General features: G+C 44.9%; 1 protein-coding gene across 4 annotated transcripts in view; it reads left to right on the forward strand.

Annotated features, from left to right (window-relative positions):
• Window positions 1–15,079, forward strand: part of LOC117962752 (transcription factor HIVEP3-like) — a 148,613-nt gene that overhangs the window by 109,114 nt on the left and 24,420 nt on the right. The window contains exon 1 of one of the 4 annotated variants that reach the window (XM_058999468.1): window positions 5,315–6,300. The exons of the other annotated variants lie outside the window; for them this stretch is intronic. The gene's annotated coding sequence lies outside the window, so the exon portion shown is untranslated. Of the gene's footprint in view, window positions 1–5,314; window positions 6,301–15,079 lie in introns of those variants that run through there. 4 annotated transcript variants of the gene reach the window in all.

A 15,079-nucleotide genomic window follows, 5' to 3' on the forward strand; every position in this document is an offset into this window, starting at 1 on the left:
TACTGTGCATTAACTGTGCATCCATCACACTAATACTGTGTATCCATCATCCTAATACTGTACATTAACTGTGTATCCATCATACTAATACTGTGCATTAACTGTGCATCCATCATCCTAATACTGTGCATTAACTGTGCATCCATCACACTAATACTGTGCATTAACTGTGCATCCATCACTCTAATACTGTGCATTAACTGTGTATCCATCATCCTAATACTGTGCATTAACTGTGCATCCATCACACTAATACTGTGTATCCATCATCCTAATACTGTACATTAACTGTGTATCCATCATACTAATACTGTGCATTAACTGTGCATCCATCATCCTAATACTGTGCATTAACTGTGCATCCATCACACTAATACTGTGCATTAACTGTGCATCCATCACTCTAATACTGTGCATTAACTGTGTATCCATCATCCTATTACTGTGCATTAACTGTGTATCCATCATCCTAATACTGTGCATTAACTGTGTAAAGTGTTGTATGTATTGCAGGTCCAGTAATGTGCTGTGCTGTAGATCATGAGCTCTGACTTTGCACAGCTCTGAAAGTTTTTCCCATATAGCAGACCAAGTCTGAAAAAACATTCTAGAATTTTTTACTTTACGTTATTGAGCACAAGTGCAGTGTTGCTGTAGCCAATTTGCACTGAATTTTTAAAACATTTGTCACTTCTTAAATTATCATCCTGAAAAAAAAATGGCACCATTGCGTGAAGCTGTTCCCTCCAGGTGTGAATCTGGCTTCCGTTGTTTTGTTCTGTTCAGTGTTCAGTCTTAGTCATCTTTAACACAACAAGCGCCGTGCTTCACCTGCCTTTCTGAACCACAACGCAGTTTACCATAGTAACGCTGTACCATGCTTTTACCATGCGAATACTGATCATTTCCAGAGCTGGACCTGGTTTGTTTTTTTAGAATTCTGTATCTTACTGATTCAGCATGCTTTCATGTGCTGTCAGAATGCCTTACTGTGGTTTGCCACAGTAACATTTTATAAGGAGCATAAGAGCTGTTTTTGTAGGTGTTGTTTTTCCACAATGAGCCCAGCCTAGAGAGCCGGAGTAGAGCTCATCTTCTATCAGCTACTCAGTAAGAGCAGAGCTGTGGAAATGAGAGCACTTTGGAGAGCTGGACAGTGCCACAGTGAAACATCTACTGCCCAAACTGCAAGGACAGGCTACCAAGTAGGGCTTGTTTGGATAACAGAGGTGTTCAGATGATCAGGGTTTGGTTTAACTCTAGTTTCTGTGCAGGGTCCGGTAAGCAGACGTGTAGAGAAGTGTACTGTAGCCTTTTGTTTCTTTGTTGAAGCAGGGTAGTAGATCTGCAGTGTGCGCTGCCTGATACACTGTGCTTGGCTCTGCTCCACTCTGCACTCAGCTGCCCCTGGCGATCCCCTGACTCTGAGCTGCTAACCCGATTCTTTCTGCTGACTCGGCACAGACAGCCTCCCCCAGTGAAGTGCTAGCTCACAGCTCACAGCTCACAGCCCAGCAGGCTGAATAACACATTCACTGTTGCAGAAACTCAGTGTTTGGGGATAACATGAAGAAATGTCCCACGCAGTCATTCTGCATGCTTCATGGACTGCTCATTCAATTTATTGATGTATTTGAGCGAGGGTTTGTGTGAGTTGGGTAAATACTTTGCTGTTATTATTCTGTCCAAATACTTGTTGAAGGGTACGGGAAGAGCCCTCTAGAAGTGGGTACCAGAGTAGCTCATTTTGACTGAATGTGTTGTTATGGGAACAGGTTGAGAAGCTAAGGACACACGTGATGACACTGGGGTGTGGATCAATTGCAACGTTTCATTTTCAGGGCTTTGAGTCCTGAAAAGAAAGCAGTCTTTCACGGAGGTCCTGGTTAACTTCTCTGTGTATTCTCCTGCAATAGCAGGTGAGATGAAGCTTGAGGTGGGCAGCATGTCATTGACCAGCATAGTGACCCTGTGTTTTCTGTGCTGTGTTCTCACTCCGATTGCCTCACACACTTACAGTGACTATTCCCCGAAAGTACCACTGGCTGCTTACTCATCTGAATCAGCTTCTCCTTTTGCATCTCAGAGGGTGTCTACACACTATGGGCTGACTATGTGGAGCCCTGTGCCTCCTAACAACACCATCATTAGCCCTGTAAGGCAGGGCTACTATAAACTGTGCCCATGGCCAGAGTGCTTTGCCCACAACAGAAACTAATCTGCAAAAGCTGCAATACTGTACTTAACTGCAGCCCTCTTTGAAAAAAAAATGTATTGAACATTTTTTGAATAATTAATTTTATTGCCATTCATGAGTTATTGTCCATGCAGAGCAGCCCTATTTAAAACGCACTTGGGATTTCTGATTTCTGATAGTGCTGGAGTTCCTGAGCCCTGTAAGTGCTGTTTGACTAGAAGATCAGTCTCCACCAGGGTCTAGGAGTTGCTACACTGTCACTGATGCCATAGGAACAGGGAAAACACAAGCCAGGGAGCGACTGAGTCAGCGCAGAGATTACTGAAGAGCATGACAGAGAGAGGGCGTCCCGGCCGGCCGGCCGACAGCACAGCGAGTGATCAGGTGTCAGGCAAGGACTTCTTATGGAACTTCCTGACACATTTCTTACATTTTTCTGTGATGCAAGCTACTTTTATAAAATCAACACACGAGTCAATTACAGTGTAGCCTGTAACTAACAATGAAAGAATATCCAAACATGAAAATCCATGCTTGTCACAGTACAAGGAGATATCTTCCTTTACTATTACACACTCAACAGTGCTACATTTAGAAATACTAAAAGAAATGTAATAAATTCAATGACAAAACATTTAGTCTAGAAGTGTTTCTGAATTTACCTGCAGACTGAGCCTGTCATACTGTAACACTGTGATACTGTGACACTGAACCTTTCCCAGTGAATTAACGGCAGGTCCTCCAGTCTCAGGCTTTGATTCTCATTAATAATGGATTGTGTTCATTAGCCTGCTCTCGCCCCCCTGAGCGCTGTGGAGAAGCAGCTCGTCAGGAGAGTCCCCGGTGTGTCCCTCTGAACACAGGCTCCAGTGAAAGGCATTTCAAAGGGGCTTGCTTCACTGGCAGAGCTGCTGTACATGAAGCCTCTCCTGAATACAGCTCACATCAGGGGCTCTACGGGCCCTGCACCATGCTGACAGGGTTACAACACGTGATTCTAACTCTCTGTCAAATCCTAATGACCTGCCATAACAATGTCAGTAGGCTGCAGGGCTGACTGGAGGGCTCAATGTGACGAGTCTACAAGGTGTTTAAATTTCCTCAGTGACTGAGACTGGCTCTTCTAATTCCAGCAGGGAAGTTGTGTTGTGAGTCTGAAGCGAAGTTTGTTCTCCAGAATCACTGGATACAAAAGCACCTGATACAGAAGCACCTGCCTACCGAGCACCTGCATCAGTCAGATCTGCAGCAGGGAGATGCAGCTGTAAAATATTACACAGCACACAGCGGGATTTCAGCAGGGAGATGCAGCTGTAAAATATTACACAGCACACAGTGGGATTTCAGCAGGGAGATGCAGCTGTAAAATATTACACAACACACAGCGGGATTTCAGCAGGGAGATGCAGCTGTAAAATATTACACAGCACACAGCGGGATTTCAGCAGGGAGATGCAGCTGTAAAATATTACACAGCACACAGTGGGATTTCAGCAGGGAGATGCAGCTGTAAAATATTACACAGCACACAGCGGGATTTCAGCAGGGAGATGCAGCTGTAAAATATTACACAGCACACAGCGGGATTTCAGCAGGGAGATGCAGCTGTAAAATATTACACAGCACACAGCGGGATTTCAGCAGGGAGATGCAGCTGTAAAATATTACACAGCACACAGCGGGATTTCAGCAGGGAGATGCAGCTGTAAAATATTACACAGCACACAGCGGGATTTCAGCAGGGAGATGCAGCTGTAAAATATTACACAGCACACAGCGGGATTTCAGCAGGGAGATGCAGCTGTAAAATATTACACAGCACACAGCGGGATTTCAGCAGGGAGATTCAGCTGTAAAATATTACACAACACACAGCGGGATTTCAGCAGGGAGATGCAGCTGTAAAATATTACACAGCACACAGTGGGATTTCAGCAGGGAGATGCAGCTGTAAAATATTACACAGCACACAGCGGGATTTCAGCAGGGTGATGCAGCTGTAAAATATTACACAGCAGGGAGATGCAGCTGTAAAATATTACACAGCACACATTGGGATTTCAGCAGGGAGATGCAGCTGTAAAATATTACACAGCACAGCGGGATTTCAGCAGGGAGGTGAAGCTGTAAAATATTACACAGCACACAGCGGGATTTCATCTGCATAACAAATGAGTCAGTCGTATAAATTCATTTTACGCTCAGGTAAGTGATATGCATGGCAGATGCTTATTTACTCAACTAAACTCTGTTCATGAATACAAGAGTGTTGAGTGTGTTTGTGGCAGGCCTTTGCTTTCAGCTTGTTGCATTGCTGGCACGGCTCGTGTATTTAGCTGGAGTGTCTCTCAGCGTCTCTGTGTTTCTGGGTTGTGGATGGTAATGCTGTTGTAGGCAGACGCACTCCTGACGCTCCCTGAAATAGGAAGTGTTCTTGGGCCAGGGATCCTCTGCTTACACAGCACTGTACGCTTGAGACAACATTGTTATTGTACTCAAAGAAATGTTCTTATGTTCTTATGTTCCTTATATTTCTCTAGATTTCTCCATGACAGTCCAGTGGAGATGCAAGATAATAGCTTGCAAATTCCTTCAGGAATGGAATGGCTGAACTCTGTGTGTGTGTTTGCGTGTTTGAGTGTGTGTATGTGGTTTTGAGTGTGTGAGTGTGCATGTCTGCATGTCTCTGTGTCTGTGTGTGTGTCTGTGTGTGTGTCTGTGTGTGTGTCTCGGGGTCTGTGTGTGTTTCTGTGTGTGCCTGGGTCTCTGTGTGTGTGTCTCGGTGTCTGTGTGTGTGACTGTGTGTCTATGTGTGTGTCTGTGTGTGTCTGGGTGTCTGTGTGTGTGTCTGTGTGTATGTCTCGGTGTCTGTGAGTGTGTCTGTGTGTGTGTCTGGGTGTCTGTCTGTGTCTGGGTGTCTGGTATCTGTGTGTGTGTCTGGGTGTCTGTGTGTGTGTCTGTCTCGGTGTCTGTATGTGTCTGGGTGTCTGTGTTTGTGTCTGGGTGTCTGAGTGTGTGTGTCTGTATGTGTGTCTGGGTGTCTGTGTGTGTGTCTGGGTGTCTGTGTGTGTGTCTGTGTGTGTGTCTGGGTGTCTGTGTGTGTTTCTGTGTGTCTGTGTGTGTGTCTGTGTGTGTGTCTGGGTATCTGTGTGTGTGTCTGGGTGTCCTTGTGTGTCTGGGTGTCTGTGTGTGTGTCTGTCTGTGTGTCTGTGTGTGTGTGTGTCTGGGTGTCTGTGTGTGTCTGGGTATCTGTGTGTCTGTGTGTGTCTGTGTGTGTGTCTGGGTGTCTGTGTGAGTGTGTTTCTGTGTGTCTGTGTATGTGTGTCTGGGTGTCTGTGTGTGTCTGGGTATCTGTGTGTGTGTCTGGGTGTGTCTGGGTGTCTGTGTGTCTCGGTGTCTGTGTGTGTGTCTGTGTTTCTGTGTGTGTCTCGGTGTCTGTGTAGAAACTGCTTGTGTCCTCTGAGAAATGTTTATACTGCGCATGTGGCTGTTTCAAAGCTATTTATTTATCATATTTCAACGGCCAGCTTGAGCAGAGCAACATCACAATAGTGGCTCCCCACAGCAACAGCAATGTTCAACCCCTAAAACAAACTGTGGCAATGCGCCCCGCCCGTGTGCATTTGTGTGTTAATGTTGGTGTATAGTCATTGGTACACGGGATTGTGGCAATGCGCCCCGCCCGTGTGCATTTGTGTGTTAATGTTGGTGTATAGTCATTGGTACACGGGATTGTGGCAATGCGCCTCGCCCGTGTGCATTTGTGTGTTATGTGTTGTATGGTGCGTGTGTTAATGTTGGTGTATAGTCATTGGTACACGGGATATAAACGGGTCTGTGTTTCACGTGTATTTAAAAATGTATAATTGTATTTAGGCACGGGATTGCACATCACTGCACGTGCATTTAAAGTAAGTAATATGCGCGCACGAGGTTGTACGTAATTAATTCACCTGCTGGGATTCAAGTGAATAATTAATTAGGAATTGAATCCCGGCACAACAGTATAAATAGATGCACGTTTCATTCACTCGTGGTTGGGTGTTCGGTGAGTAGTGAACGGGAGAGAGAGAAGGAGAAGGAGAAGGAGAAATGAAGTTAAAGTTAGTTTAAATATCAATTGCTATTACGTGCTGGTAGGACCAGCACGATACTTGTTTATTTAAAACTCACCGTGTTTGTTTGTTTGTGTGTGTGTGTCTGTCCGTGCACTGTCTGTTTACTGTGTAGTCCGTTTTGTTTGTCTCTTTATTTTGCCGTGTCCTGTTTTTGTGTTCTGTTTAAATCTTTTATTTTGTTAATAAACGCTGAGTGCTACCATTTGCACTCAGCTACTCATCACCACCGTCTGTCTGTGTGTTTCTTCCGGGTCTGACGCGTCATCACTCAGCCAGTCTTGTGACACAAACATAAATGACTGTACCTAATTAAGTCTAGCATATTGCGTAAATCATTAAATGTCTAATTACGTCGGCATAAACAGAAAATACAGTGGTTCTTTGTGGGTAACTCATAGTTAAGGATACGATTTTGTCACGGAGGTCACAGAAATCATGAAAATCCTGAATTTGAACAAAAGTCTCTGAAATCTTGGAAATGGATGTAAAAACACATTTGGTTTGCCACTTTCTTTATTTTCTAAAAATGCAGTATGTCACGCACTGAAAATACAAACCTGTGAGTCTGTGAATTGTTTGGTTGTGTACGCACGCAGCATTTACGTGTAGCTATGTAGGTCAGCGAATGAGATTTGTATTGTGTAGCTGAGTGAGCATGTAAATGAACACAATTGTAAGTCGCTCTGGATAAGGGCGTCTGATACGAAATAAAAATAATAAATAAAATAAAATAAACAGATCGTATGTTACTGTAAACTCTCGGTTGTGATCTTCACATACATACACTTGCATCTTTAAAAAATATTAATTAATACTTACATTTTATTTCTTGAAACTTTTTTTAATACAATGTAGTGTACCCAAGTTGAAAATAAATACCCACTTTCTCTAAAACTAAACATTGCTAAACAAAACACTTCAGACTGCCGCTGAACATCATTTTTTATTTCCTGCAAACTGTAGCTGAAGCGAGAGGTTTATCTGTTTCGTAATCTTTTTTTCTGATCTTTGTGATGCCCCGCTTCTTGGACACGATGCCTGCCTGTGTTAACTTTTATGAGAATTCTTGTTTTTTTTCTGCAACTTGCCAGTGAAATGCACAAAAAAATCAACGTGTTGCATCCTTACTCATAGTCAATTTGTGCATAAAGACATACTGTAACAGTCTCTGTGCTCGTGTCTCCCTCCCTCATTGCTTATTTGTGGATTACTGAACCATTGTGTCAACCCTTTACAAAGGTTTGCAACAGTGAATTTGTCATGCTTTTCCCATGGTTGTACTACACATTTATCACAGTTTACCATGTTTTTTTTGTAATATTCTTTGGCATGCTTTATTACACTTTACTGTGTTTTTACTGTGGGACACTTGTATGAGGGTACATCCACCCTGCATGTGCGTGCCGGTATTTGGCAGCACATTGCCCCTGGGTGGCAGTGAGGCCCGCAGGAGACCGCTCTGTAGAGAAATAACAGTGTGAGTGTGGGGGACGATGGCGGTGTGAGGTGAGTTACTATGAACGTCACTGAGGCTGAACTCTCGCAACCTGGGCTCTGAGCCCCTGGAGACACAATGTAGCTCCAGCAAGGCAGCGGGGGATTAGAGAGGTCCCCAGCGAGAGAAGAGATACAAATGGACAGATCACTGCTGCTCCCCACTGTGCTTCATTCACAGAGGAGATACTAATGGACAGATCACTGCTGCTCCCTATTGTGCTTCATTCACAGAGGAGATACTAATGGACAGATCACTGCTGCTCCCCACTGTGCTTCATTCACAGAGGAGATACTAATGGACAGATCACTGCTGCTCTCCACTGTGCTTCATTCACAGAGGAGATACTAATGGACAGATCACTGCTGCTCCCCACTGTGCTTCACTCACAGAGGAGATACTAATGGACAGATCACTGCTGCTCGTGGCACTGCTATCTGAGATTGTATTAGAGTGAACCATGGTACTGCTATCTAAGACTGTATTATTTTAAAGATGTACAAACTCAAACACAGCGCAGCCCAATGTTGCACTAAAGATGTTGAGCGAGGGTTCAGTGATGAACTTGAATCGGTGTTGAGCGAGGGTTCAGTGATGAACTTGAATCGGTATTGAGCGAGGGTTCAGTGATGAACTTGAATCTGTGTTGAGCGAGGGTTCAGTGATGAACTTGAATCGGTGTTGAGCGAGGGTTCAGTGATGAACTTGAATCGGTGTTGAGCGAGGGTTCAGTGATGAACTTGAATCGGTGTTGAGCGAGGGTTCAGTGATGAACTTGAATCTGTGTTGAGCGAGGGTTCAGTGATGAACTTGAATCGGTGTTGAGCGAGGGTTCAGTGATGAACTTGAATCGGTGTTGAGCGAGGGTTCAGTGATGAACTTGAATCGGTGTTGAGCGAGGGTTCAGTGATGAACTTGAATCGGTGTTGAGCGAGGGTTCAGTGATGAACTTGAATCGGTGTTGAGCGAGGGTTCAGTGATGAACTTGAATCGGTGTTGAGCGAGGGTTCAGTGATGAACTTGAATCGGTGGTGAGCGAGGGTTCAGTGATGAACTTGAATCGGTGTTGAGCGAGGGTTCAGTGATGAACTTGAATCGGTGTTGAGCGAGGGTTCAGTGATGAACTTGAATCGGTGTTGAGCGAGGGTTCAGTGATGAACTTGAATCGGTGTTGAGCGAGGGTTCAGTGATGAACTTGAATCGGTGGTGAGCGAGGGTTCAGTGATGAACTTGAATCTGTGTTGAGCGAGGGTTCAGTGATGAACTTGAATCGGTGTTGAGCGAGGGTTCAGTGATGAACTTGAATCGGTGTTGAGCGAGGGTTCAGTGATGAACTTGAATCGGTGTTGAGCGAGGGTTCAGTGATGAACTTGAATCGGTGTTGAGCGAGGGTTCAGTGATGAACTTGAATCGGTGGTGAGCGAGGGTTCAGTGATGAACTTGAATCGGTGTTGAGCGAGGGTTCAGTGATGAACTTGAATCGGTGTTGAGCGAGGGTTCAGTGATGAACTTGAATCTGTGTTGAGCGAGGGTTCAGTGATGAACTTGAATCGGTGGTGAGCGAGGGTTCAGTGATGAACTTGAATCTGTGTTGAGCGAGGGTTCAGTGATGAACTTGAATCGGTGTTGAGCGAGGGTTCAGTGATGAACTTGAATCGGTGTTGAGCGAGGGTTCAGTGATGAACTTGAATCGGTGTTGAGCGAGGGTTCAGTGATGAACTTGAATCGGTGTTGAGCGAGGGTTCAGTGATGAACTTGAATCGGTGTTGAGCGAGGGTTCAGTGATGAACTTGAATCGGTGGTGAGCGAGGGTTCAGTGATGAACTTGAATCGGTGTTGAGCGAGGGTTCAGTGATGAACTTGAATCGGTGTTGAGCGAGGGTTCAGTGATGAACTTGAATCGGTGTTGAGCGAGGGTTCAGTGATGAACTTGAATCGGTGTTGAGCGAGGGTTCAGTGATGAACTTGAATCGGTGTTGAGCGAGGGTTCAGTGATGAACTTGAATCGGTGTTGAGCGAGGGTTCAGTGATGAACTTGAATCGGTGGTGAGCGAGGGTTCAGTGATGAACTTGAATCGGTGTTGAGCGAGGGTTCAGTGATGAACTTGAATCGGTGTTGAGCGAGGGTTCAGTGATGAACTTGAATCGGTGTTGAGCGAGGGTTCAGTGATGAACTTGAATCGGTGTTGAGCGAGGGTTCAGTGATGAACTTGAATCGGTGTTGAGCGAGGGTTCAGTGATGAACTTGAATCGGTGTTGAGCGAGGGTTCAGTGATGAACTTGAATCGGTGTTGAGCGAGGGTTCAGTGATGAACTTGAATCGGTGTTGAGCGAGGGTTCAGTGATGAACTTGAATCGGTGTTGAGCGAGGGTTCAGTGATGAACTTGAATCGGTGTTGAGCGAGGGTTCAGTGATGAACTTGAATCGGTGTTGAGCGAGGGTTCAGTGATGAACTTGAATCGGTGTTGAGCGAGGGTTCAGTGATGAACTTGAATCGGTGTTGAGCGAGGGTTCAGTGATGAACTTGAATCGGTGTTGAGCGAGGGTTCAGTGATGAACTTGAATCGGTGTTGAGCGAGGGTTCAGTGATGAACTTGAATCGGTGTTGAGCGAGGGTTCAGTGATGAACTTGAATCGGTGTTGAGCGAGGGTTCAGTGATGAACTTGAATCTGTGGTGAGCGAGGGTTCAGTGATGAACTTGAATCGGTGGTGAGCGAGGGTTCAGTGATGAACTTGAATCGTGGTGGGCGAGGGTTCAGTGATGACCACGTGTCCAATCGTAAGGAAACCTGCTGTGGAGCATCTTTAGCCCAAGTCACTGCGAGTGTGTTCATTTGAGGCTATTTGGAGGCAGTACATCAGTAGGTCACACTTTTTACATGCATTTAAGAAACTTTAGTTGGGACTTTGTTTTCGAATCACAGGGCACGCCCGCCTGTCTGTCTGTGTGTTAAATGTGCATTTTATGCCGTGGATGTCGGTCATGGTGATCTACTTTTTTCAAGTTACTGGTTTGAATGGATTTTGGTATTTAGCCGTGCAGGGGATAGATGTCACTGACTAGCTTGGGGTTGGAATTCTGCAATCCCAGTATCCAATGAGTATCTCTTGTCCAGTCCAGCCCTGTGTTTGATAACTTCATTGCTGACGTGTTGCTAGAGTGATCGGGCAGTCAGTCTTGTGCTAATTCAGGTTAACTGGTTCAGGCAAACTGCTTCCCCTCATCAGAAGGCCTGGACCTCTTCTAGCTGATAATCAATTAAAGAATTGAATTGCCAGAAAAGACTAATTACTGGCTGGATAACTTCTGTAATGAGCCACATGTCAGTTTAGAGTAGCTGTAAGAGGAGACTGCGTGCTGGCACCTGCTTTTAGAACTCCTCTCAGAAGGGTTCTGAACACAGCCAGCTGGGATCCATGGAATTTGAGGACAAGCTATACCTTCCTATGTGAAATGTACACTGTAGTGCAGTCCATTCACTCTAGACTTGTTCACATCCGCCAAACAAAGAGCCGTAACCCTGTCAGCATGATGCAGGGCTCTTCCTGTCACTGGAGCCCCTGATGTGAGGATGAGCTCAGCTATATTCTGGAGAGGCCTCATGTACAATACAGTGTACAGCTGTGGCCACACGTTTGCATCACCCTGTAGAATTAACTCATTTTGCTTCATAAAGTCAAATGAAACCTGCTGAGTAATGTTATGTTAACCTATTGAAATACATACCGCTTTGTAGTTTTCCATATACTTAACAAAAAAACTTTAAAAAATTGACATTTCGAAATCTAACATGAAATACTGTACTACTATTATGGCTTCCGGTAGACTTTTAAAATATCATTTTGTAGTTTCTGGATTTTGTAATGGCTGGTTTCTGGGTGTTCTTGTTAAAGCTGGTTGTAATAGCTGGATGGTTTCTGGGTGCTTTTGTTAAAGCTGGTTGTAATGGCTGGATGGTTTCTGGGTGCTCTTGTTAAAGCTGGTTGTAATGGCTGGATGGTTTCTGGGTGCTTTTGTTAAAGCTGGTTGTAATGGCTGGATGGTTTCTGGGTGCTTTTGTTAAAGCTGGTTGTAATAGCTGGATGGTTTCTGGGTGCTTTTGTTAAAGCTGGTTGTAATAGCTGGATGGTTTCTGGGTGCTCTTGTTAAAGCTGGTTGTAATGGCTGGATGGTTTCTGGGTGCTCTTGTTAAAGCTGGTTGTAATGGCTGGATGGTTTCTGGGTGCTCTTGTTAAAGCTGGTTGTAATGGCTGGATGGTTTCTGAGTGCTCTTGTTAAAGCTGGTTGTAATGGCTGGATGGTTTCTGGGTGCTCTTGTTAAAGCTGGTTGTAATGGCTGGATGGTTTCTGGGTGCTCTTGTTAAAGCTGGTTGTAATAGCTGGATGGTTTCTGGGTGCTCTTGTTAAAGCTGGTTGTAATGGCTGGATGGTTTCTGGGTGCTCTTGTTAAAGCTGGTTGTAATGGCTGGATGGTTTCTGGGTGCTCTTGTTAAAGCTGGTTGTAATGGCTGGATGGTTTCTGGGTGCTCTTGTTAAAGCTGGTTGTAATGGCTGGATGGTTTCTGGGTGCTCTTGTTAAAGCTGGTTGTAATGGCTGGATGGTTTCTGGGTGCTCTTGTTAAAGCTGGTTGTAATAGCTGGATGGTTTCTGGGTGCTCTTGTTAAAGCTGGTTGTAATGGCTGGATGGTTTCTGGGTGCTCTTGTTAAAGCTGGTTGTAATGGCTGGATGGTTTCTGGGTGCTTTTGTTAAAGCTGGTTGTAATAGCTGGATGGTTTCTGGGTGCTTTTGTTAAAGCTGGTTGTAATAGCTGGATGGTTTCTGGGTGCTCTTGTTAAAGCTGGTTGTAATGGCTGGATGGTTTCTGGGTGCTCTTGTTAAAGCTGGTTGTAATGGCTGGATGGTTTCTGGGTGCTTTTGTTAAAGCTGGTTGTAATGGCTGGATGGTTTCTGGGTGCTTTTGTTAAAGCTGGTTGTAATAGCTGGATGGTTTCTGGGTGCTCTTGTTAAAGCTGGTTGTAATAGCTGGATGGTTTCTGGGTGCTTTTGTTAAAGCTGGTTGTAATGGCTGGATGGTTTCTGGGTGCTCTTGTTAAAGCTGGTTGTAATGGCTGGATGGTTTCTGGGTGCTCTTGTTAAAGCTGGTTGTAATGGCTGGATGGTTTCTGGGTGCTCTTGTTAAAGCTGGTTGTAATAGCTGGATGGTTTCTGGGTGCTTTTGTTAAAGCTGGTTGTAATGGCTGGATGGTTTGCTGCTCGATCTTCAGGACATTAGAGACTCTTTCTGCTTATTATCTTGTACATGAATCCTGGGCTCAGTCCTGAACGTGCTTTCATTAGCTGACGAGCAGGCTTTGTTTGTGGACTGCATGCCATTAACCCTTTTTAGTGCCCCTGTGCACATTGATTTTACACTGCAGAGCTCCAGTTAAAACTGGAACCCTACAAGGTGAAGCAGACCATAATGTGTTCACACTTTGAGCTCAGGGTATAAGATTCAGTCAATAAAAATGCTTAAACATTCCAACATTATAACACACATAGAAGCACTGCAGTAGAGTTTAAAATACATGTTTCAAACTACTGTACTTTGTATTCATTGAAACAGATGATTTACCACAAATGTGGTAATTATTGGTAATGTTTTCCAAGATACGACACACAGAGGTCCTGTCAGGGCTGCAGTCACCACATGGACAGTGTTTATTTAGATAATTGCTGCCATCACAGGACTTGTGTCAGTCCTGACAGAGAGGCAGTGCAGGTTAAAGAAATCTCCCTCGCTAAGTCAGTGAAACAAGAGCTTTATTTTCTTAAGCCGTTACATTCCTGGAAATATTTTCTTTGGCTGCTTTCTTTGGGTTTTCTTTTCCCCCTAGCAACTGGGAAGATTAGCCTCCGTACAAACAGAAACATACTCAGAGTGTGGCTGCAGCTATACAATCCTGTCTCTCCCAAAAAATCTCAGAGACAAATAAAGAAGAAAAAACTGCTGTTTGCAGCTGCAACAACAGCAGGTTTCAGAAACAGCTTTTGGGTCTGTCTGTCTGTCTGTCTGTCTGTCTGTCTACCTGCTTGCCTGCCTGCCTCCCTGCTCTGTCTCTGCCTGCCTGTCTGCCTGCCTGCCTGTCTGCCTGCCTACTCTCTGCCTACCTGCCTGTCTGTCTGCCTGCCTGTCTGTCTGCCTGCCTGTCTGCCTGCCTGCCTACTCTCTGCCTACCTGCCTGTCTGTCTGCCTGTCTGCCTGCCTGTCTGTCTGCCTGTCTGCCTGCCTGCCTGCCTGCCTGTCTGTCTGCCTGTCTGCCTGCCTGTCTGTCTGTCGGGACGGCTTCACCAGACAGGCATGTTCAGTTTCATACTAAAATATTGAAGCTGTCCGGCAGGCCAGTGCGGCACTCCACATATAAAAGTGTCCTACAGCAAAAGCACAGCAATGTGTAACAAAGCAAGGGGAAGCATGGGGAAGCATGGCAAAGCATATGGAAGCATGGCAAAGCATGGGGGAGCATGGCAAAGCATATGGAAGCATAGCAAAGCATGGGGAAGCATTGTAAAACCAGACACCGTTGGCATTCTAGTTTGTGTACATTCTTGTAAAAGGTAGTTTCAGCTGTGGTCACTCTGGAATTTAGAAAGTCATGTGTCTGCATCTACTCGGTTATCTGCAGACGCAAAACAGAAGTATAAGCAGAGGAAGAAAAAAAGGCATCTTCTTTATTCTGATAAGAGAAAAGTCAAGAAAGCCTTTCTCAACCTAATGCAAACAACCACAAAAACAGAAAACTGCAGGGCTTGTACAGATATCTGCAAAGACCAGCCTTTTGTAGTGCACACTTCTGCATTAATAGCCTTCCGTTCACACTGCTTATTCATTTGGTATGCAAATGTAATTCTCTGTTAAAACTACAAGAACACTTTTTTTGCTATGCTGATTAGAATTTCACAAGAACCCCCTCCAATGTGCAATAGAGCAGGTTTAAAACATAACGTAATGCCTCAGCTGCTTTGCACCTGGCCTGGTTCCTAGGTGTTACACAGAAAAGTGCCTGTACTGCTTCCTCCATTGGGGGTGCATACAGCCAGGAGCAGGGAAGTTACCAGAAAGCACTCTGTAGACCAGCTGGACACTCTAACAATTAGGCTTGCTTTCAACATTTACTTTACAGAGCTTGCACAATACTGTAAGAAATAGCTCACGTTTAGAGTACATGTGTGACTGGTTCCTCAGTGGAACACCATGAAACCTGCTAAGGCCACTTTCAGTTTG

The sequence above is a fragment of the Acipenser ruthenus genome, chromosome 25, assembly GCF_902713425.1.
Source record: "Acipenser ruthenus chromosome 25, fAciRut3.2 maternal haplotype, whole genome shotgun sequence".
Taxonomy (NCBI): Eukaryota; Metazoa; Chordata; class Actinopteri; order Acipenseriformes; family Acipenseridae; genus Acipenser; species Acipenser ruthenus.